Consider the following 22,787-nt stretch of genomic DNA (forward strand, 5'->3'; position numbering starts at 1 on the left):
TAGAGAGGTAAGTGGATAGATAGATCTGGTTCTTTTCTTTTAACTACCTTCATATCAACCTACGTAATCTTATTTTTTCATTTCTCTACTAATGGGCATTTGCAGTGTGTGCCAGCTTGGCAGCATGAAATAGAGAAACCCAGATAACAGTGATGCAAACAACATAGAGATTTATTTCCCTGTCCTAAAAAGAAGTGCCGAGGCAGGTGGCACAGGGATGCTGTAACAACTCGAGAGGCTGACAGATACCCAAGCTCTTTTCAGCTCACTGTCCTTTCATGTCCTTGTCCTCATGGTCCAATGTGGTTTCTAGAGTTCCAGAGTCACACCTGAATTCCAGGCAATGGGACTGAGTATAGGAAAGAGAAAGCTGTGTCCCTAACGACACTTCCCAGATGTTGTACATACATGTTTACTTACATCTCATTGACCAAAATTTAGTCCCTGTGGCCATAAGTAGCTGTAATGAAAGATGGGACAAGTGGATTTTGTTTGTTTTGTTTAGCTGGGCAGCAATGGGCTCAGCTAAAGATCAGTGTTTTTATAATAAGGAAGAAGGATAGAGATTTGGGGAGGCAGCTGACAGTCTCTGCCACAGATCACTGTCAATTTTTTGCTATTACAAACAATGTAAAAATGACCATTCTTGGACATGGATAACCATGCTGGTTCATATCAGTTAGTGACACATGTTGAGTGAGTTACTAAGATAGAAAGTCCTTGAGGAGGGGCTTGGAGGAGGGGGAGATCATGGTGGGCTGGGGTGGCTGGAGAGGCCATTACTGTTGAGGTGGATCTGAGCTTGGTCCTGCTGCCTGGCAAGTTGCAGATGGGAGGAGTGATTGGTGCTATAGGCAAGCAAGCCAGAGGAATGGCATGCACCAATTCATTCACTTACTCACTCAACAGCTATTGATTGAGCACTTACTATGCGCCAGAGTCTAGTCACGCAGAGATTTGACTGACAAGGCCACTGCCCTCATTGCAACTCACAGACAAATAATTCGCGGCACTTGGAAGTACAACAGTGAACCTTTGGGATAGGCTGTGAGGGGAGTCTGGCTGGATAAGAAGGCTTGGGCTAGACTAAAGGGAACTTGCACGCCAAAAGAGATTAAACCTGATCTTGTAGCCAGCGGGGAGCCACCTAAAGCTTTGATCAGAGGAATGTTGTGACTTGAGTGGTGTTTGAAGAAAGAAAATGTGACATGCACCGGTTAACTGGAGGAGGCAAGGAAAACTTGAAGCAAGGTGGGCAACAAGAAGCTATTCCTGAGCCTTCCCTGTGAGGTGGTGGGGGCCTGTGCTAGACAGCAGTCCAGGGAGCTGTGCAGGTTGCTGGCCCCAGGCGCACTCTCTAGAGAGAGGTGGTCTTGGGTTTGGATCCTGGCTCTTTTCCTTAGTAGTGGGTCAGGCGTAGTCCCTGTTTTAGTCTGCTTGTGCTGCCATAACAAAATACGATAGCCTGGGTGGCCTATAGAACAGAAATTTATTTCCTCGCAATTCTGGAGGTTGGGAAGTGCAAGATCCAGATGCTGGCTGACTTGGTTCTTGGTGAGGATGCTCTTCCTGGTTTGCAGATGGTCACCTGCCTTCCACCTCCTCCTATGGTAAAGAGAGTGAACTCTGGTGTCTCTTCCTCTTCTTATAAGGACACCATCCCTATTGAATTAGAATCCCACCCTCATGACCTCATTTGACTTTTATCACCTCCTCACAGACCCTATCTCCAAACGTAGTCACACTGGAGGCTATGGTTTCAATATACAAATTTTGGAGGGATGCAAACCTTCAGTCCATAACTGTTCTCATAACCGTCTGAAGCACAATTCTCCCTTCTGCAGAATGGCAGTGGGGGGTGGGGGGTGGGGGGGTGGGAAATTCCATCAACCTCTTCAATGGGTCGTCATCACAATTAAGTGAGGTGAGGTGTGTAAAGTACCAAGCATGGTGTCTGACACATGGGACATACACAAAAACTGGAAGCTAGAAGGGACAGATGGGTTGAGCATTTCAATGGAAAAATTTTAGAACTTGGGGTATGGATACAGAAGACAAGGGAGGGTGAGGGCACAGAGATGATGCTGAGGATCTGAGCCAGGGTGATGAGGAGAATGATGTCAATTGACAAAAATAGGAGCATCTGAGAAGGAGCAAGGTTTGGGGGAGAGATTGATGGATTTGATTTTAGGTGTGTTGCCTTTGGTGAGGTGGCTGGATATGCGAGTGGAAATTTCCAGCAGACAGTTGGGTTTTATTTACAAGAGAGGATGTATGGCTGCTAACGACAGCTCCTGGGGGATACAAAATTGGTAGAGGCTGAAATTCAAGAGGAAAGAAACAGAGAATGCAAATGAACCTGTCCAGACCCAATAAACCGGAGGCTCTAACCTATGCAGGAGGAATTTCGTTTTATAAAGTTTTCTGGTTGAACAAATGAACAGGCTGAGGCAAACGTTGAACTGGGAGCTGAATTCTCTGGATCATTTCCTCAGTTCTCCACACTTTAGTTTTGTAGACACATACTGTAGACACAAGGAGATAGTTTAGGGTCCAAGGCCAAATAAACCCACAAAAAAAAATGTACATCTTGAACATTTGGGTTATTTCATATGAAAAAAGAAGTGGTTTTCTCAGTAATAGAACAAAGCAGCTGGAAAATTTGTGTGCTAGGATATCGTCTCTAAACAGTGCAGTCTTGGGCAGTCTGAAAGGCCTTTAGCACTTTAGGATCCAATTAAAAGGGAATTATTTTCTGTTCTACAGCTAAGGAAATGGATCAACAAAGAGGCTGAATGACTGTTTTAAAATCTGACAGATGTAACACGGCAGACAAGGAAATGGGATTTAGAAGGCTTCCCCTTTCTGAGATGTTATTTTCTTCTTAGTGTGGTCTGTCAGTTCTCCCAGCAATGAGTCAGTTGAAATCAACCTTTGATAGACTCATACCAGTAAATAAAAAAATAGCTCACCTTTATCCAGTTGCAGGCAACAGAAAAGAGCAAGTATGTAGAATTTATTCTCTCTCCATCTTTTGGACTCTATCCACACAATCCTGCATCCTCCTCCAAATAAAAGTAAAATTTGATTTTCTTCACTTTAGTTTGTACCCACTTACTCTATTCTGCTGAAATACTAACAGCCCTGATGTCTTTGAATCACCAAATCCACTGGACTTTAAAAAAATCCCCTTTCTGGCTTTTTCTGCTGTTTGTCACTAGTTTATCGAGATCTCTGTCCTCTTGGATTCCTTGATGCCTCACTCTCCTGGTTGTCATGACACCTCAAAGACTCTTCCTTCTTGGTTTTCTTCAGGGGACCCCCTACTGCTTACTAGTTAATTTCTGGCATTCTTTTCATCCTAAGCAAACTACTTTTCCCATTCTCTATACTTTCTCGCCTGGCTGCCCTAATCCATTCTCATTATATCAATTAGCATCAATATACCAAGGACTCCTGAATCTTATCTCTGGCCCAGATTTTTCTTCCAAGCTTTAGACTGACATATCAAACTGGACAGCTTCATTCAGGTATCTCATAAGCACCTCAAGATCAAAATATCTGAAACTAAGGGGGCTCTTTCCTCTTCAAGTTCTTTATCTTCTTCTTTTTTTTTTTAACCATTCTCTTATCTACAAAAGTTGAAATCTGGAAACCAGTATTAATCTCTTTTTCCATCAGCACTTTCAGCCCCTACTCAGGTGTTAATAATAATAATAATAATAATGTTGGCCACTGCCAACATTACTTATATTTCTCAAATCTAGCATTTGTGGAAGATAAATTCAGGATGCTTTATAAGAAGGGAAAAGAAATAAAAGTTAAGATTTGGGGATGTCAGATATATTGATAGTGTGGTTAAACTATGATCAGTCTCACTTTCATCTTCAAGGTAGACTTATTTGCCCAAAAATGATTCATGCATTTTGATGAGATGCAACTTTTTATTTAAAAAATATTCGTTTGGTGAAGAAATAGTAAATACTGGAAATTAAAACAATGGCAACAACAAAATTGGATTTTGTAACAGAAAGTGCATGTACATCCCCTTCTCCCATTTTCAGAGGAGCATATGGAAATCCAGGGGGTAAAATGTCTTCCTTAAGGTTGTAAAGGCATTTTGCAGTAGATGTGCAGGTTTTTAAAATTTTTCTCCTCTGTAGTCTTTCTCCTTCACCACAAGGCTTCCCTTTGCAATGTATGGTGCCCTATGTCTAATAATGAGTCAGGAAACACTCATAGGTTAGGTTCACTGGCACTCTCTGAGTTTTATTCAATCCTTTAGAATATTTATGCTGATTATAGAGGTGGGGTTTGGACAGGACCAGACAAGCCTGACTGCATACATATCTTCACTACCTCTTCCTTCCCTATGCTAGGTATCACCCATCAGTTGCAGCACCGTATTCTTAATGATCCCAGGAACAGCCCCCAAGTCCCTAACACAGGGATCTAGGCAGTCAGTGTCAATCAACTGGGGTCGGTAAGAGAATTGAAACCTATTTTTCATCCCTTCAGGTGTTTGCACCCCTATTTCTTTTGTTTTTGGGGTCATTGCAGTGGGCATGAATGCTCTGAGGAACTTCATCAGCCATTTAACTGGAGTCTTGTCATCCATCATGTATCTGTAGATTATTACTGAGTAGGCAGTGCTTTGTTTTAACAGCTCCTGTCTTTCCTGTGCTGAATTTATAATCATCTGTGAGATGGGGTGCTGGATATTTATTTCATACCACCCTGGACTTTTCCCATTAATCCAACACTGTGCTGAAGCCTGTGCTGGGTTTTGGACTTATTCTTTGTAAAGTCTGTCAGACAGGAGTGTAGACCACTTATAGATGGAACAATTTAGGCACCAAGAAGATAAATGTATGGGCAAAAGGCAGAAAGCCAAGAGTGAGTCCCCGCTTCCCAAGCTTCAGTACCAACCTAATATACCTTTCTAACACCTATCACACAGTGTTTTCTCAGATTCTCAGCTTTCACATGCAGTTCTTTCTTTCTTTATGTTAATTTTCTCAAAGTTTAAAAAAAATGATTTTATGAGTTGATAAATTGTCTGAGGCTCAGCATGCCAGATGGCAGGAGCAGTAGGAGGCCTATCTCATCAGGAGTAGAGAGAGAATGGTGAAGGAATAGAGAAAAGGTAGCAGACACTGTAAAATGATAATGGCGGAATGGAGACTAGGTTATTGTAACAGTTTTAGAAAGAAATTCCTATTGGATTTAAAGATATTTAGCAAATTGATGATAGATATTCATTGTATGATTTCTTTATTTTTAATACTGCCCTGGGGACCTTGAATGAGATTAATAATATAGCTCCTTTTTTTGAAAAGATTAAAATCTCATCAGAGTGATAAATACTTATAAAGGGTTTAGAGAAAAATATGTGTTGTGTCTCCATCAGTTTGCATGTCTGGAATTGGTATCTCACCCTTCTGATCTTAGGTCTGGGATGGCGCCACTAATGCCATCCCAGTCTGATGCCTGAGACCACCTTGGCAGATCTCTCTCAACTTTGTTTTTGTCTTCTTAGTGATTGGTCACTAAGGATTATGTTTTCCTTGTTCTTTTATCCTCATCCCCTTGCTGAGGCACATAAAAGATACTCACTAGTTGTTGGATTGTCGTTTCTCACTGTGCTTTGGCTCTTGTAGCTCTTCCTTCCAATTCAACCATTTGGCAAAATCAAATTCATCCCATCCTGACCTCATACCTGGATTATTCTACTCCCTTCCAATTTTTCACTCCTGCCAGACCATTCTTTCTAAAATACCACTTTTTTCACATTGTTTCCTTGCTGAAGAATTGATAGGTGTCCCCTATTGCCCATGAAGTCTATACTTCATTACTTAGTTTTGAAGTCATTCTCATAATTTCCCTCTATCTCACCCATCTCTCTGTATCCATCATTATCCTCAAAAGAAGCCCAGGGCTTCATTAAGGTCAATTTTCTTGGTTCCTGTCTACTATGATGTTCAATCTAGTCTCTGAGCATGTGGGCTTCCTACTCTTCTTACTGTGAGTAAGCTCTACTTTGCCTTTCTATGGTCTACCTATAGTCTACCCTGTGTCTTCCAACAAGCCTTCTTTCATTCATGAGTCAGTTAATCAACAAACTGGAAATAAAGATCAAGAAGATGTGATTCCTGCCCTGATCTCACATTAATCCAGCATACTCAGCCCTGTGCTCAGGGCAGTGTTCTGTAGATCTCAATTGAATTGAGTAATGATGCAGCCCCTCCACTGCATAGTCTTGAGTGAATTACCTGACCTTTCTCTGCTTCAAGTTCTTTATATATAAAACAAAAATAACAACAGTACCATACACACATATATGTAAAGTTTCTAGAATAGTGCCTTGTTTGCTGTAAGCACTCGTTAAACTTTAGCTATTATTATTGGTATGTGGATTCTGCAATGCAAAACACATAGTAAAAATAATATACAGTCTCACATTGTCTTATGATATGTATGTCTTTCATATGCTTAGCCTGTTCTCTTAACTGATCTGGAAGCTCTGTATGGAACAGGTCCTTGTCTTTACTCTGGTGGAGCCCTCATAGTACCTGTGCAAGGCTCGGTGTCTGTTCTTACAAGACTGTTATTGACCAAGTGTGAGTTTGCATAAGGTCTTTCACATCTATTGCCATGGCCAGCATGAAAGAACCCTGGGAAAGGATTGGTTCTCCCCAGAGGCTGGCCAAATAGTGCAAGGAGTAGAGTGAGTGATTATGGAAAAGAGAAAAATAGGCACTTTTTGGGGGTATTCAAGTTCACATTAAAAGGGCTTTAGATAAAAAATTATCCGGAAGCTGGGGGCCAAGATGAATGAAGAGCATTTGTTGAGCTCCTCCTGTGTGCCAGGAGGAGCTTGCTGCTTTTCCAGGACCATCTCATTTAATCTTCCTAACAGCCCTGGATGGTGGATATTGTTATTCCTAGTTTATGTACCTGGAGCCTGGGGTTCAGACTTGATGTTTGCCCAGCTGAACTCACCCAGATAGTCATTGGCTGGTTTTCCTGCTATACCAGGAAATGGTATATCATGTGTATTATTTTGCTGTGTGACAATTTGTATGAAAGTCTGGCAAAGTCATGTCACTTAATTGAACTTAATGGGGCACATACAGGCCATGTAATGTTAGCTCCCAACACCCAGTTTTGTTGTGTCTCTGATTGGCTCATACTCTGCCTTACTTTAGGTCCTTAGCCCCATAGAATCTCAAAGGTGGGTAAGTAAATGAGTTTGGCCTTGGTGCATATGAAATGGGTAGGGATGTCCTATTGCTTGGGCATCCCTTATACAGTACAAGTATATAAGGGATGATTTGAGAGACATTCTGGTTATGATTTGAGAGACATGAATAGACACTCTTCCCTCTCTCCTGTCAAACATATCATGCTGGGTTATAAGGAGTTTTCACATTACTTATTTCTTTAGGTAAAGATATTGGCAGTGACTTTTAAAAATAGACAGGTATCTTAGGAAGGGGAAGCGAGACGAAGCAATTATCAGCCATCAGTGTCCTGGCTCAGTGAGTGGACCTGTCATCTAGGGCCTGGATGGAATAGGAAGAAGGATAGTTTTTTATTGCAAAGAGGGGAATGGAAAGACATGGGCATCTGAATAAGGCTCCTCCTAGATAGCCAGGAAGAGTAGGTGGCTGTCACACACAAAGAGATGGGGATGGCATTGAGGATGGACAGGTAGCAGAGATAAACTTTACTTATGTTCTTTAACGGAACAGGGAGCCTGACCATCAAAGACAGAGCAAGTATCATGAGTGGGCTTCCCTGATTATTGGTTGTGGGTTGTGGCATCACCTGACTTTATTTTGTTAGAGGATTCTTTTCCTTGGGGTGATTTTTCATAAAGCTGCACTGTTCTGCATTTGCATCGGGTAAGAACATCATCGTTAGTCTAGAACAGCCTGCTGTGTTTGTCCTCTGGAAATGAGGCTCATTAACTGTCACAGTAAAGTGATTCTGGAGTGCCACTCTGGTAGGTCAGAAGGTCCTCTCAAGCTCAAGAGCTGATTATGGAGGGGAGGAAAGGTGAGAACAGTAAGTACATGATAATATTCTCTTAGTAGTATCTTATTCCTTTTCCTTCCACACTGGAAATTTACCTTCCATCACACTTTGGGATCACAATGATAATTAAACAAACTGTGCAATCATTAGGTTAAATCAAGCCAGGTAATTTTTATTTCCAATCTCTTAAAACCTGCATTGAAGTTCTCAGACAACATAAAATAAATCCACTGGAACCTACCAGCTGCAAGTCTGTTTACCTGGACATGATAACAGGTACAATTATCAGCCTTGTTTCTACTCCCAATTATTCTTGTGATAATAAACCCAGATTATGGGGCAGGAGCACAGGGAATAGAGCTGAACATGTTAGGTCTTACATAATCTTAAAGCCAATTATTTGAGAATCTGACTTTGTCAAGACTTGGAACTGAAAGAAACTGTAAATTATTATATAAAAAAATCTTTGCAACAGAGTTGAGCACTGCATAAATCTTGCCCATCCTTCCTTCTAGAAGTGGAGGCAGAATGAGTGTAATACTGGACTGTCTTTTTCAAATCTTGGCCATCAATTCGAATGTGCATTTTAGATGTGGGTCCAAGCGTTTTCTATGAAAGCGTGCCATGTAGTTCCTAGAGAGGATGAAGGTAGCCTTGTTGAGCTAGGTGAAGATACAGGTTGAACCATGTGATTATTCCATAAGTCTAAGTAGATTAAAAATGGTAGGAAATTATTGTCAAAGGATGAGTCGGTCTTCATTATGGAAAAGACTTTTTAGCATGTGTATACTTACTATGCTTTTCATTTCATTTCACTGGATATGTAATTTATGGCAATGGGAGGTACTTTGTTTTATGCATTGCTTCATTCACATAAATTATCTCATTGCTTCATGAGGGTGAAATGTGATCCAATATGGCATGTTTGGAAATTTCCAGAGAGGAAATTTTGGGAAAGCTGATGAAGGCAACAGGTGTGGGGCAAAGCATAGATCATCCCTACCAAGAAAAGGGTCAGAAAGCAAGGAAAACCTTTGGCATCACTGATTTTTTTTTTTTACATTTTGAAGTCATAGGATCATTCTATAGTTGCCAGTATAAAAAGCCTTTTTTTTAGTCTCTCAAAATTTTGTTGTAGTTCCTTTATATAATATCAACCAGGTTTCTTTTTGTTTATATTTACAATTACTATAAGTTCTTTGGAGGCTTATAAATAAGGCTTCCCAAAGTGAAAATATTAGGTTGTGGATTAGGTTTTCTAAATAAAGATTTCAGCCCAAATATAGTTCAATAACTTAAATGAATGGTAATCTGGCCTCCTGTTTTAGTCATGTAAACACACACACACACACACCTCTAGAAAACAGCCTATCCAACAGAATCTTCTTTGGTAATGAAAATGCTTTCCATCTGTCATGTCCAATACTGTAGCCCCTGGGTCCTCAACCTCCAGGCCACAAACCAGCACCAGTCCTTGGCCTATTAGGAACTGAGCTGCACAGCAGGAGGTGAGCAACGGACAATTGAGCATTACTGCCTGAGCTCTGCCTCCTGCCAGGTGAGTGGCAGCATTAGATTCTCATAGGAGTGCAAACCCTATAGTGAACTGTGCATGTGAGGGATCTATGTTGTGTGCTCCTTATGAGAATCTAATGCCTGATGATCTGAGGTGGAGCAGTTTCATCCAAAAACTATCCCCCACTCCAACCCTGTGGAAAAGTGTTCTTCCATGAAACTGGTCCTTGGTGCCAAAAAGGTTGGAGACCGCTGCTGTATCAGTAGTTATATATAGCCATTGAGTACTTGAAATACGTTTCTGGCAAATAAAGAATTGAATTTTAAGTTAAATTAAAATTAAAATTTAATAGCCACCTGTGGCTAATAGCTACTGTATTAGACATGCAGCACTGGAATCAGAGGTATGCACTGAATCTTAACTTCACTACCTTCTAGCTTTGCCACCTGAGGCCAGTTACTTTCCTCTCTTGGCTTCGGTTTAGCAGGCTTTCGTTAAACCCCAAATTCCTAACCTAACTTTTAAAGAATTCTATGCTTCAAACCTAACCTGACTTTTCAGTCTTATCACTTATTATTCTCCTCCATGTTTCCTAATTCCACACAAATTAGACTGCTTTTTTAAAAAAAATGGCTCATATGTTTCACCTATATTAATAAGGGCTCTTAATTGCAAGTTAAAAAAATCCAACTTGAGTTTAAGAAAAAGGGGAATTTAATGTCCTTGGTATCAGGCATTCCTGGATCAAGAAAGCCATTTTATTCTATCTCTTTTTTTCTGATTTCCTTTGTATGACTATTATTTCTAGGTAGGCTCTTCTATGAAAGGTAATATGTAGGCACCAGGAGTTGCAAACATATCCCACCAGCTTAGCAACTGTTGGAACAAAGAAAAAAAAAACTCTCATATGTCTTCTTGATAACTTCTGTAAAAATCTTGGATGTGAATCTCATTGGCCTACATTCCTACCCACCCTTGAATCAAGCAAAGTGGTTGGAGGTGGAACGTACTGATTGGTCAAGCCTGGTTACCATACCTGTCCCTGGTGTCAGTCCTATCAAATCACATGGACTGGGAAGAGTAAAGGTTATTTCCATAAAGGAAAATGAAAATCAAATACAGGCAAAACCGTAAATAGCAATGATGCCTCTCATTGCTCCCCAATCCTTGATCATCTAAAGTCTACTAGTTATTTAAAGCTGTGGCAGAAATTTTAGCTGTCCACATAATTTGGGCTCCTCTCTTAAAGGAAAGAATTCTTGCTAGGAAGCAACTCTTACCAGGGACTAAATGTAGCAACAAGGCCTCTTTCTTCATCCCCCCACCCTCTAGGAGGACCTAAATGACTCATTTTTTTAATGATAGGATGTGAGTAAAAGTCTGTTCTATAAATCTCTCCCTTAAACATTGCTCTCTTTCCCCACCTATTAGCTAGATATTGATTCCCAGAGAAATATTGGAAGCCATATACTGAAGTTGCTGAAGGCTCCTTCGGCTTGGATCCTTGAATGTTAATGATTGTGTGAAGCAAAGTCCACCCTGATCTCCCTTTCTTCCACCTGATTGGTTTTTCATGAGTGAGATTTGTGCTTCTGTTGTGTTAGCCCACCAAGACATCATCTATATTTGTTAGAGTATCTAGTTTTACCTTAATACAAAGACTCATTTCTAATTTGAACACCATTAAATTTTTTTCTGTCCCTAAGCTCCATTATACCCTCTTCTCAACTCTCATCTCCACCTCAAAAAGCAATCTCTTCTTCCTTTGACTGTCTTAGTTCATGATACATTTTTGCACTGAGTACATTGGCTTATATTTATGTATGCATTTATCTTATCTATTATGCTTGATTGCTTTGAAAAAAAGGTAGAATCTAAAGGAAGCCAGAAAGGGAAAGATTTTTTTTTTTTTTAATGACTGCCACTTTGTACTAGTATTTTCTTTCTTTACCTTTGGTTTACTACTACTACTCACCTACTCTTACCCACTTTGGCTATTCAGTCGAGCCAACAAATGGCTGTTCCTTGCATAAAAGGACTAGAGGACATGAACTAACCTCTATATTTTGTCTACTTTGGCTGAGATGATTTAGCTTTGTTAGCAACTAAGCTGGAAACTAGAATCCAGTTCACTTGACCCATTTTTTTTCTAGTACTTTTACCATCTGTATGATGGTTATATGTAAAATCATCAATAGATTTGGATCAGAATAAATAGCCAGGTGTGTACAGTGGGAGAAAATTGGGCAGGTGGAAACTGGCTAACTGCTAAATTACAGAGGAAATAACAAGGAAAAATACCTCATAGCCAAAATAATAATAAAAAACTAAAATATTTCTAATGATAATCAGAGCCTGTACTTTTATTTTCTTTTTTCCCCCAAATGAAGACATCTTAGTTTATTAACCTGTCCACCTGTAAAGACTGACCTTGTGTTTCAGTCAAATGTGAATTTAATATTAACTGTCATGTTTACAAGAAAAAAAATTATAAGGTTCTCATTCTCTCCATCGAAGCTTGATTAGCAAGAACAGTAGTTTTACCAGTATAGGGCTGGAACAATACTCATCATTTTTTTCTAACAGAGGGTTAGACTTGATTTGGACTAAGGGCAAAAACTTGAAGCTTTGTCAGTTAAAGGTGGCCAACTTAGTTGTAAGCAAATGGGGAAAACCTGTAGCTTTGCTAGCTTGAAGTTGTGGTCGTGATTGGGTGAGCAATAGGCTATCCATGTGTTTAACTGGAGAAACTTGGAAATGACACAGCATAGAAAAGTTAGGATAAGCTCTCCACACATCCTAGCTAACTGGGAAACTACGCACATGCACAGGGAAGACCCAAGAAAGGCCAGAGGAAAATGAAGCCAATGAAGAATTGAAAACTTGTTGAACTTTGAATGCATTCCTCAACATACACACAGATTGGTGGAGTGTAGAAGTTTTACACACTTGAGGTGTTTGACCACAACCTCCAGCCAAATCATTGGCCCACCACTAAAGTATGCAGGTAAAAGGGTGGACGATCAGAAGTCAGGCTAACAAATAAAAATAAATGCCTAAAAACTGAGTTAAGAATTAACTTCTTCATACTACAGGGGAGAGAGAGAGTCCACAGTTTAAAAACAGGCAAGTTATTTTTTAAAAAAAAGGCCTTTAGAAAAATATATCACAATCCAGAGTTGCCACAATATATAATCTAAAATTTCAGTTAAAACAAAATAATTATGAGTCAAGAAAAGCATATTGTGATGCATGCATACACCAGAGGAAAAAATTATTAATAGAAACGGACTCTGAGTGGGTCCAGATGTTGGACTTATATAAGACTTCAAAGCTGCTATTATAAGTATATTCAAAGCATTAAAAGAAAATATGAGAAAAATGATTCAACATATAAGGAATCTGAACAAAGAAACAGAAACTGTATTTTTAAAAGATGAACATTTTAGAGTTAAGTAAAATAACCAAAGTGTAAGATTCACTAAATAGGCCTAACAAACAGATTTGAGATGGCAGAAGAAAGAATCAGTGAACTTGAAGATAGAGCAATAGAAATTATTCAATCCAAAGAGCAGAGTTAAAAAATTTTGAGAAAAAAAGTGAAGAGGATCTGAGATCTGCAGGACATCAAAAATAATAATATAGACCAGGCATGGTGGCTCACACCTGTAATCCTAGCACTTTGGGAGGCTGAGGCAGGAGGATCACTTGAGGTTAGGAGTTCGAGACCAGCCTGACCAACACGGTGAAGCCCCGTCTTTACTAACACTACGAAAATTAGTCAGGTGTGGTGGTGTGTGCCTGTAATCCCAGCTACTTTGGAGGCTGAGGCAGGAGAATTGCTTGAACCCAGGAGGCGGAGGTTGCAGTGAGCTGAGATCTCACCACTGCACTCCAGCCTGGGTGACAGAGTCTCTGTCTCAAAAAACCAACCAACCAACCAACCAACCAACCAACCAACCAAACAACCAACCAACCAACCAACCAACCAAACAACCAAGCAACAAACAAACAATATGCAGGTAGTGGAAGTCCCATAAAGGGAGTAAAGAGGGAAAGTCTCAGAAAAAAATATTTGAAGAAATGATGGCCAAAAACTTCCTAACTTTGAAAAAAAAATTATAGGTATGAGAAACACAACAAACTCCAAGAAGGAAAAATACAATGTGATTCACAGGTATATATGCCATAATTAAGCTATTGAAGGACAAAAAGGTAAAGGGAAAGGGTTAAAAACAGTAAAAAAAAAAAAACAAAAAACTGTGACTTACATACAGGGAAACCATTATACGGTTAATGTGGTTGAGTTCTCATGAGAAACATGAGAGGTAAGAAAGCCATGGCGTGACATAGTCAAAATGCTAAAAGAAGAAAAACCTGTAAACAAAGAATTCTATAGTCAGTGAAACTATTCTCTTCTGAAATAAAGATAAAATAAAAAACATTTTTAGATAAACCAAAACTGAGAAAATTCATTGCTGGCAGACCTGTCCTACAACAAATACTAAAGGAAGACCTTCATGGAAAGAAATGACATAAAATGGTGACATAAATATACAGTAAGGAGTAAGAACATCAGAAATGGGAAATATGTGGGTAAATATAGGATGGATATATATATATAATTGTTTTTATCTCTTATTCTTTTAACTTTAAAAAAATATTGTTTTAACCTATAACTATTACATGGTAGTTTTGGCTTTATAACATATATGAAGTGTGATATGTCTGAGAATAATAGCACAAAGTAGGGAGGAGAAAATAAAACTCTACTGAAGCTAAGTTGATATATGTTACCAAAATTAAGTCGTATTAATCTGAAGTAGATTGGGGTAAGTCAAAGATGTATATGATAAACCATAGAATGACCACTAAGAAAATAACTCAAAATTATGCATGAAAATCTAACAGAAGAATTGTAATTATATACTAAAAAATCTTTCCACAGAAGAAAGCAGTACATGAAGAAACAGGAGCAAAAATGATGAACCATATTAAAAACAAATTAAACTATATCAATAATTACACTATAATTTAAAAAATCCATCTAAAAGCAAATCCATCCACCATATTAAATGGAAAAACAAATATATCCACCCAGAACAATAATCCCATTAAATGTAAATGGAACAGACCCTGAAATCAGAAGGCAAACATGATTAGATTATATAAAAATAGCAAGACCTGACTATATCGTGTCTTTAAGAGACATACTTTAGATTCGAAGACATAAATACGTTAAAAATAGAAGTATGAAGAAAGATATACCTTGCAAACAGTAACCATAAGAGAGTTTTAGAGGCTATATTTATATTGAACGTTACCTAAATGACTCTGATGTGCAGTCAGAAATGAGAACACCTTGCTTTACCCACAATGGGACTGTAGAGCATCAGGGAAGGCTTCCAGGAAGTAATTGTTGAAAGATAAGTTGATATCAATCAGGTCAAGAAGGTGATGAGTTGAAGGTCATTTTGCCAAAAGGGAAGGATGCAGTGTGAGTGAGCATTAGGTCGTCAGGGAACTACAGTCTGGCATTGTTGCAAGGTTGAAGTGATAGGTTAGCAAAGGTGGAAGGTGATGCAGGAATGGAGTTGACAGGCGGTGAAATGAGTGGTTTTACAAGTCATATACATAAGGCAAAAATTCTTTTATGTTGGCTTATGAGGTTTTGAGTATGATCACTATGAAACAGGAAAAAGTGGGGGGAGAAAAGCAGACATAATCACAGTGATAGAGGGATAAGAGTACTTCAGAGAGAACAGGAAGGAGAGGAAGACAGTGAGCCAGTTGCCTAAGGCCTAGGACCCTCCTTAGTTTTTGTACATGTGCCAGTTTGCTGATTTGTGATAAATGTGGATGAGTTAATCTTATTTACCACACTTCATGTCAACAATAACATGCACAAAACTCTTATTTTCCCATAGAAATAGTGTATCTGCACAGAAAAAGTCCAGTCAGTTTTGCCTACGTACATTTCAAATCCAAGACCTCTGGAACTGGAAGTGGCACTCCTTGGAACTCTCAGGGTATAAAAACTTCCAAGGTTTGGGTCTTTACAATATAACTTATTTCACAGTGCATTGTTTATAGTGGTGATTCCTAAACTTTTGTGTTGAAAACGTAGGTAATAGGGTCCCATGGCCCGATCTGTATCTCTAGGGTGGGGTTCAAGATTCTGCATTTTAACCAGCTCCCAACATAATTTGGCAAAGGCGTTTGTTGGATTCCTCTCTGAGAAGTATATAGTTTCAGAACTTTCATCTTTGGCCTTTTTTTTCTGTGTATAACATCATAGTCTTTTTACATATGGTGGAAACTCTTTTTTTATAATCATGACTCTGTTCTGAAATTCAATGACCTAAAATTGTCAGAAGGAAAGATGCAAAAACTAATTTAAATGTCAGCAGATCAACAAAATCTTCAATGTATTTAAATATTGGAAATGTTATCAAACAGAAATGAATGTTAGGCAACAAAATACAAAGCAGTTACTTGAGGAGCTGCCAAAACTATTTTCAGAGGTAAGAATTTGGATGACGCTATTCAATGCCAAATTCAATTTCCTCAGCTTGTGAGGAAATCTACATCTCACCAGCCTCCACGATGTTGTAGAAAGAGCAGGGGCTTTGGAATCTGACCTAAATTTGAATGCCAGACCAATTTTTCACAAGTGTGTTCCTTTGCATAAGTGTGCTACTTGGCCTTTTTGAGTTTTATTTCTCTCATATACAATAGATGGGTAAGAATACAACTACACGCGGGTGTAGAGGAGATTCAATAAGGAAATGAAAATAAAGTATCAGGTACAAGAATGTACTTACACACTGATTCCCTTTTATACATATTCGTAAGTACCCACATATGAAACTAAACTTGTAGCTGATAATGGAAAAGACACATTCTACAGCCCAGAGAATTAATTAGTAGATGATAAAATAGTACCGGTAGTCTATGGATGCAATCCAGGATACTGACCTCTTTTATCTGTTTCTCAGGGGACTAGTTCTCCTTCCTCAATAGTCAAGAAGAAGGACAACACTCAGATCCTCCAGGTGTGTTTGGCATAAGGGTGATGGGGCATTGTCCTGTCTATCTCAGGGGTTCTCCAGTCCTGAGGTCTGGCCCAGGGACCCCTCCTTTAGTCCTAACCTGGCCTAATCACAGATCTGCATCTCTCCTACCCCTCAAACCTCTTCCTTTTAGACACCCTCACCCTCCCCGCCAGCAGATTTTGTTAAGAAAGACTTTGTTAATGGGTGGGCACTGTGGCTCATGCCTGTAATCCTTGGACTTTGGGAGGCTGAGGCAGGCAGATCATTTGAGATTAGGAGTTTGAAGCCAGCCTGGCCAACATGGTGAAACCCTGTCCCTACTGAAAATAAAAAAAAAAATTAGCCAGGCGTGGTGGTGGGTGCCTGTAATCCCAGCTACTCGGGAGGCTGAGGCAGGAAATTGCTTGAATCCAGGAGGCAGAAGTTGCAGTGAGCCAAGATCAAACCACTGCACCCCAGCCTGGGCAACAGAATGAGACTCCATCTCAAAATAAATAAATAAATAAATAAATAAATAAATAAATAAATAAATAAGAAATAAGAAAGACTGTTAATTACATAGGAGAATTGTTAAAGCACATAAGAGAATTGACAAAAGAAAATGAATCATGAGGCTGACATTTTAAATACGGGCATAGTAGACATTCTAATAAATTTTCTCTCAGTAATAAAATATTTGGCCTACACGAGTTCTGAAAAGGTTCAACAGCCTAAGAAAATGCAATAAGCTGCAAATGTAATTATGTAGGTGTCCACTCTGAGACTAGCGTTTAGATTACATTTCAACTTTTCAGGGAAAAAGAGTTGGATAACAATGTTTAAAGTAGAAAGTTCTATATCTTTTAATAAATTCAGATTTCAAGGTGAAACTGAGCATATTCTTTGCTAAACAAAGAAACTTGTTGGCTGTGGCTCTCGAGCAGCTCCGGAGGCACAGGAAGAGGAGAAAAGGTGATTCATAAGAGGAGATAGACTAACAGCAGGTGCTGTTAATTCATTTTGAGTCTCACAAACGTGTTTCTTTTGTTTGTTTTGAAATTGATATAAAATGTGAATTCACTACTTATTTTTGCCTATTGCAAATCTAAAATTTGGATTTTTTATTGTAAAGAAAACAGCAAGTATATATAGCCCTTTTAAATAACAACAGGCTAGGCAATATTGGCTAATCTATATATCTAAAGGCTCAATTCTGAAGTGTAACACAATTGTTTTCAGTAGGAAAGATTTCAAAAGAAAAGAGGCATATAAACCATCTTTTTTCCTTTTCATTTATTACTGGATTCTGAGAAATGGAGACAAATTTAGGCAAACAAATTTAGAAAAAGTTCTTTTTGGAGTAAAGAATATTACCAATCAAGACATACTAGACAGACAATGATTTTAGAAAATTTTAGTTTTAAAAATTTTACCTAGCTTGTGTGATGTCTTTATTATATGATTATTACAAGATTCTATGAGTGTATGAATTGGGGTGTCAGTGATGTATGTGTATAAATCTATCTGTGTATTGGGTCAGCACAAATATCTGTGATAGGAAGATACAATTCCTTGCAATGAGTATCTTTCAAATGTGATTTTGGTTGAAATAATATTGTTGGGGAAATTATCTTTTCGATATAAACTGCCTAAGATTATAAGAAGATTCTGTATATAGATGTGGTGTTTGAAATGCCTAAAATAGTAAAGATAGGTTGATAATAATATATTTTTTTCATTTAACAGAAAGACCTTAGAACAAAATTAAAGCTGCATGTCTGGTAGCCTATAGTTACCTGTATTTTTCTTAAAACAACTCTGATGACTTAGCATTCAAAAGACCTTTTTGCACGACAATTCTATCAGGAAAGATCTGGGAGGAAAAAAATTACCAAACAAAAACGGTGATGGAGCAAACGTAACTGTTTGTATCTTATGGCAGCGTCTTGAAGAATAAAGCTATTTTACCTTGCTTTTTTGTAGAGGTATGAATTCCAGATACTTATTTTATATATAAGAATAGTATCAAATATATGAATTTTAAATTTAAATAAAAGAAATGTCCATTTTACATCAAGGAATTATGTGTTGACTCTCCATCCTACCCCTAGAATGGAGAATATTGTATTTCTTTTCTAAAATAAAGAGCAGATACAGGGAGTAGGAATAGCTTTCATAGCTTGTTCCCTACAAAATTTGAAGCTGCGAACTTTGCCATTTTTTAGTGTTCAGCTCAAGTTAAGTATACCGTAGAAAAATTTGAAGATGCCGAATCATAAATAATAGACACAGTTACAAAGCTGCTGGAAATTTCATAAAATTGCCAGTTTGAGCTTCAGTGAGCCACCAGGTCAGAAGCAAGTTCCCACTGCTCCATTCTCTGAGGCAAGCAATTGCGTGCAGCCTTGCATGAACTCCAAAGCCTGTGTAAAATGTGTCTTTTCTCTATATTCATAACTAAGACCTTAGCACCAAGCACTGGGTGAAATGTTTTTTTTTTTCTCTGTCCTCATAATTAAGACAGAACCCCACTGGCGTCTTTCCAGGTTTAGAAAAATGAACTTGTCCATTTTTGTGATAAAATTAATATCACAGACATACAACCTTAAAATTAAGGCTAGGAATACACACATTATTCCCTTGTACGAATATCTCTTCATATTCCATTTCCACTTCATATACCTTCTCTAGAGTGGGCAAATCACTTCAACAATTGCAAAGTAGGCTTCAGGAAACCAAGCCATTCTATGAAATATACAGAAGGGTCACAGAAACAGATCTCCCACCTGTTTAATGTTTCCAAAGAAAGGAGGAATCAAGACCCCTGTTAAATACTCTTCTTCTTTTTTACTTTCTTTCTTTATTTCCCTCCTTTCCTTCTTCTCTCCCTCCTTCCATAATCTGCTAATTTGCTCCACAACATTTAATTATAATTTAAAAAAGAAAAATAATGTCACCACAAGTATCAGAGAAATTTCCTATAAACTAAGAATTTTCTAGTTGTTACTTAGAGTTCCTCATGCAAGATATTTAAATCAGGAATCTAAAGGGAAAGAGCAGAGGCATTTTCTATACTCAGAGACTGAGGAGTTATAAGCATTTTAAATATATTTTGATCATATTTATTAAGGATCAGAAGGCTTTTGAGAGCTAGTTTTAAAAAACCCTCTAAGTTCTAAAATAACCACCAAAGACATTTTAATTTGAAAAAAACAAACAGGATTATGAGAATAGGTAACTTTTTCCTCAAGGAGCTATAAATGCAAGTCATTAGTAAAGTTCATTCGCTCCATCGGAATTCGTTTCTTATAAGGTCTGCTGGATAATTATTCTTTCTAAACACGACAACAAAAACTGAACAGATGTTTAGGTAGATAACAAGTTTGATGGATAAGATAATGAATCTGTTCTTTTCATTGTTTTTAATAAAGAAGAAATATCTGATGGTAAGGTTTCTTCAAGGTTCTTAATAGAAATATGTTTCCTAGATTAAAGAAGAAGAAAAAAAGCTGGTATAGAACTCGATGTGATACTAGGATAATGAAAAATGTATCACTTAACAAGGTTTGCATTATTCAGAGTTATGCCCATGCAAGTGTGTGCTCTAATCCCCAGCCAATACGTTGCTTGGTAACCAGCTACCTGCACACCTGCTCTGTAGCTATAAGAGACAGTGCATGTATGGTTATTGGCCATATTTAGTACTGAAGAAAGAGATAAAAATCTAACAAATATTAATATTTTATACAAAGATGTATCTTTTACCTTATTATTGTAGTCACTGTTTAGCCAAAGGTTTTTTATTTTCTAAAAAGAGTTACTGTCTCCCATCACACCATCACCTCCTGAGTAGCAAGAGAAAATACTTAAATTCCTTTCAGAGCATCTGTAATCAACTCTGTTTGCTGCAGACAACAGATGCTACCATTAGGAGGGATTTTGCACTTAGGAGAGAGGGAAGGCTGAATGGAGAATTTCCGTTTATAAAAGATTCCCACAGTGGAGGCAGAATCATTCTAGAATCGGTCTGACCGTAAGAGTCTGTCTACTTGAAGGCTTGATTAATGCAGCCCTAGAAATATCAGTCATTGTGATTAGCCTATGGTGTAGCCAGATTGTTCCTGATTATCTCCCTCTCAAGTTATGGTAAAGAACAATTTTTCCATTGATTGTATGGCAGTGACATGGTGGGGCAGCCAGAAGAGGCAAGCTTTGGGACCAACACATGAAGCCTTGTATTGTTTTTCTCCTATTAGAAGGCTGATTGCACACTATGCACTGGAGCCTCGGGGCTGCTAGAAAAGGGTGTCCCAAGGGCCTTGAAGTCATTTTCTCTAACTCCTGGTAGTATCACAGCATTTAAAAAAAAAAAGAGTGAGAAAGTATCTTTAGAGATCATTTAGTTCATTGGTTCTCAGCTCTCCCTACAAATTAAAATCACCCGGGGAGCTTTTAAAACATACTGGTGCCTGGACCCCAGCTCCAGAAGATTCCGATGCTAGGTCTAGGGTGAGATTCACGCTAAAAAAGTCAAGAGGTAGAACAAAGCCAGGTATGTTATTCTAAATGATGGTCCCTCACTTAAGGGGGAACATCAACAGTGGGGAAGAGTCATTCCTTTTCCATTAGTTACCATATTTTTATTCTATTAGTTTTAATGAACGATTTTGTTCATTAAGCTAGAGCGGGGCTCTCCCAGTGCTCAGAAGCAAAGCAGCAGCCTGTTGGATCAGCCTGCTCTCACCTCCCTGCTTCCCTTGCTTCTTGGGAAATCATCCTGGAGCCACAGGTGGGCAATGAAGATTTTGCTCTGAGAAGGCTCTAACATGGATCAGACAAGTTCCTTAGAATTAACTCCTAGGCCACTTGGTTTTCAAGGCCATCTATTCGCCCTTGGTCTATTTTCTATCACAGATGATGATGGCACATAGCCCATGTCCTGCTGTGGGATTAAAGGACAGCATTACCGTACTTCAAAACCAAAATACCAACATTATAAAGATGCATCCAAAGTGAATATCAATTCCCTATGAGATGTCTAGGGAGAAATGAAAATCTAAAGCCTTAATAAATCCAGATGAATTCAAGTCCAAAATTGTATTTTCTTGCTACAGTGATTTGAAAGTCCAAGGAAATTAAAATCAATATTTCATCCTCCTCAGTTTGTTATTTTGATTAGTTTTAGTGAGAGATGTTCTGGATTCTGAATAGATTGGGAATTTTCCAGAGACTGTAGTCCAGGTAGAATCTAAGTAGAACTGGGGAGTTCTTCTGTCCCTCAGCAGTTGTCTTGATACAATTCCAAGTCTCCATTAATACCTCTTGTAAAGAATCTTGAGTGAATAGGGCATTAAAGATCATTGGTTAGAAAATAAGCCATCCCTTGGCCTTTGAACTGTTACTCCCTATCCCTGGTAAAATTGTGTTCCCAGAACACAGTATTTTACTTAAGAGTTGTCACAAGCTAGAGATACAATGGTAACTGCGTGGAGTCCCAAAAGAGGAAGAGTTCAGTTGCACCAGGAAGCCAGTCAGTTGATATCACTTGTCCAAAACATATGACCTGTGACCTTAAATGCAATTGCAATGAGAGCAATATTCCAGCAAGAAGTCATCTAATTTGGGCACTGGGAACTTAGCATACCTGAGAGAAAACATTTCCTATACACCCGTCTCCTTCCTTTGACATGGTATTTGAGACATTGGTGACCCCGGAGAAAGAATAAAAATGTGCAATGGAGACAGCTCCTATCATTGGGTCTTAATAGAGCTGTATTTTTTCTCTTTGTTATCCCATACATTTGAAACTCTTTAAATTTATTTTCCCCTTTTGTATTTTCCCCTTTTAAATGCAATTACAGTGGGAAAAATATTCTAGCTAGCAGTTGGCTAATCTGGGCACTAGAAACTTAGCATACCTGGAAAACTACCCCTATATACACCCAGACTTCCATGGGGCTCTTCTGTATATATGGAGCTTAGCTGCTTCTCAGTTTAAAAGGCGCAGTTAAAAAAAAATCATTCCTCTTTCTGCCCCACCCCTCTATGGTCTGTTCCTCTCTTGTGATGAGGCTGGGCCTTTGCAGGGTTCTGTATATGCCATTCTGCCTCTTGTTTGTGGAATAAGCCACAAGAAGCAAAGATCAGCCAAGGGGAAAACTGCATATGGCCTCTTGTCCTGCTAGGCAGTTAAAAAC

General features: G+C 38.5%; 1 long non-coding RNA gene across 1 annotated transcript; it reads right to left on the bottom strand.

The window, feature by feature from the left end:
• Positions 1–569: 569 nt before the first annotated feature.
• Positions 570–22,779, bottom strand: LOC109029085 (uncharacterized). Its single transcript, XR_008670292.2, has 4 exons — positions 22,509–22,779; positions 2,973–3,062; positions 2,392–2,525; positions 570–1,605 (listed from the first exon to the last, which is right to left on the bottom strand). It is a non-coding gene; the product is annotated as an uncharacterized lncRNA (long non-coding RNA).
• Positions 22,780–22,787: the final 8 nt, after the last annotated feature.

The sequence above is a fragment of the Gorilla gorilla genome, chromosome 10 (assembly GCF_029281585.2).
Source record: "Gorilla gorilla gorilla isolate KB3781 chromosome 10, NHGRI_mGorGor1-v2.1_pri, whole genome shotgun sequence".
In the NCBI taxonomy this organism is placed as follows: domain Eukaryota; kingdom Metazoa; phylum Chordata; class Mammalia; order Primates; family Hominidae; genus Gorilla; species Gorilla gorilla.